Genomic DNA, 2,500 nt, shown 5'->3' with positions numbered 1-2,500 from the left:
CTGGATATTGGTACGGCAGCTGTACCCCGATCACAGTAGATATTGGTATGGCAGTGAATTGTGCATGCGCGAACCATTATTTACCGCCTCAGGCATATCAGTGACAGCAAGAAAAATGGTGACGGAACAGCGTGAACTGTGGATTAAAACATTAGTTTTTGCCGAAAAACAGATGGGCAGGCTTTAACAAACTGAAAAAAGGCATAGACATCTATGAAGAGCAAAACTTTCAAAAATTGTATATAGTACTACGTAGGTCACGAACAATCGAATCGGCCCTGAATAGAACTCCGAAGACGAGATTCAAAGGGTATTATATATAAGTATATACACAACATTGTCCCTTTGGTGAATTTCTCGGCCCTTTATTCTGCTAGACATCGGCAGTTGCAAATGGCCGCCTTTATACACTACAATATTCTTTTAATTCGCTTCATTGGGTATTGCAGCTGTCGGAGAAGACGATAGAATTTACCAGCTAGTGAAATGGCAAAATTTAAAGAAAATTTCAGCGCTATCCCATTAAAATTGGGATAGTTTTGCTAACTAAAAAAAGGGGGACAGATGTTCAAAAAGCGGGGCTGTCCCGCTTAAAAGCCGAACTCTGGTCACATAATACAGTATGATTAGCAAACTGGTACTAAACAGATAAAGGTAAATGCCGTACCTACAGCAAGTCAAGAGCGCAATACAGCATCACTGACAGAATCTGCCGTACCCCCACCACACTATGTTATTTGTACGGCAGGAAGTCTGAAACTGACACGTGCAATTCACTGCCGTACCAAGACAATTAATTAATTAAACTGCAACTTGGGGCTGCCTGCAACCTCCCAGGAGTTACCAGTTGTTCCGATACGTAATACAAACCATCGGTCCTTTAACAATAGGAAGTAGCTAGCGGCAGCTGGAACGGTCGTAAGCTTCGAACAAGGGGAGAACGGTAGTTAACTGCTTGTCCGACAGTCGCGCGCCGCGCGACTGGGAGGTAAACAAATCACTTGCTTTCGGGCCGCGGGGTCGTGAAGGACGTGTCGTCATCGCTCTCTGCCCGCTTCATCGTCGTATGCTGCTTGTTTATATTGTGTTTTCTACTAATGGTTTGTTTGACTTTGAAACAAATGAAAACTGTAAGTACACTGTTTTTCATTTTCATTACTTAATTATGAACCAACATGGAGCTATCGCCGTAGATGCGGCGATTTCCTCTCTTTTCATAAAATTGAACCCTTGAATTAATGTCTCGGTGCCGAGGGCGGGCGCGCTTCGCGACCGAGTCAGTATTTTGGGCGAAAGTGTGTAATTGAAAAATGTAAGTACTTTTTTTTCATATAATTTTTGCCCTGTGCGTTCGTTACCGAGAGCGTGATTGCGCTCGGCACGAGCCTTTTATTTTGTATGATAATGCAATAAAGTGGATTCGCAATACAGTATTTTTTTTTCATTTTCATTATTATTTGCATAAATTTAATGGATCAATTTTCGCAGTCTTACCCCCCGGGGGAATTGATCCTTACGATTATTTTCTGTGAAAGTGAAATCGCAAGTGCAGTATTCTGTTTCTTTTCATATATATTTTATGATAGCAATCATATTTTTGGATCAAGTTTCCGTTCATTACCCGGGAATTGATCTTTTGTTCCCGATACGTAATACAAACCATCGGTCCTTTAACAATAGGAAGTAGCTAGCGGGGCAGCTGGAACAGTCGTAAGCTTCGAACAAGGGGAGAACGGAACGTTAAACTGCTTGTCCGACATTCGCGCACCGCGCGACCGGGAGGTAAACAAATCTCTTTGCTTTCGTCCGCGGGTGTGGAAGGGACGTGTTCGTCATCGCTCTCTGCCCGCTTCATCGTCGTATGCTTTGTTTATATTGTGTTTCTACTAATGGTTTTGTTTGACTTGAAATTGAAAAACTGTAAGTTACACTGTTTTCATTTCATTTACTTAATTATGAACCAACATGGAGCTATCGCCGTAGATAGCGGCGATTTCCTCTCTTTTCATGAATTGAACCTTGAATTATGTCTCGGTGCCGAGGGCGGGGGGGCGCGCTCGCGCCCGAGTCATGTATTTTTGGGCGAAAGTGTGTAATTGAAAAATGTAAGTACTCTTTTCATTATATTTTTGCCCTGTGCGTTCGTTACCGAGAGTGTGATTGCGCTCGGCACGAGCCTTTTATTTTGTATAATAGAATGCAATGAAAGTGGATTCGCAATTGCAATATTCTTTTCATTTTCATTTATTTATTTGCATGAATTTAATTTGGATCAATTTTCGTTCTTACCCGGGAATTGATCCTTACGATTATTATATAAAGTGAAATGAAATCGCAAGGCAGTATTCTGTTTCATTTTCATAAATATTTTATGATAGCATCATATTATTGGATCAAGTTTCCGTTCTTACCCGGGAATTGATCTTTTCCCCTTTAAGTTCTATGAAGTGAATCGCAAGGGCAGTATTCTGTTCATTTTCATATTACTTTTCACTGCTGT

Source organism: Macrobrachium nipponense, chromosome 16 (genome assembly GCF_015104395.2).
Source record: "Macrobrachium nipponense isolate FS-2020 chromosome 16, ASM1510439v2, whole genome shotgun sequence".
In the NCBI taxonomy this organism is placed as follows: domain Eukaryota; kingdom Metazoa; phylum Arthropoda; class Malacostraca; order Decapoda; family Palaemonidae; genus Macrobrachium; species Macrobrachium nipponense.
The sequence above is the reverse complement of the archived record's forward strand: the minus strand, read 5'-3'. Positions refer to the sequence as shown.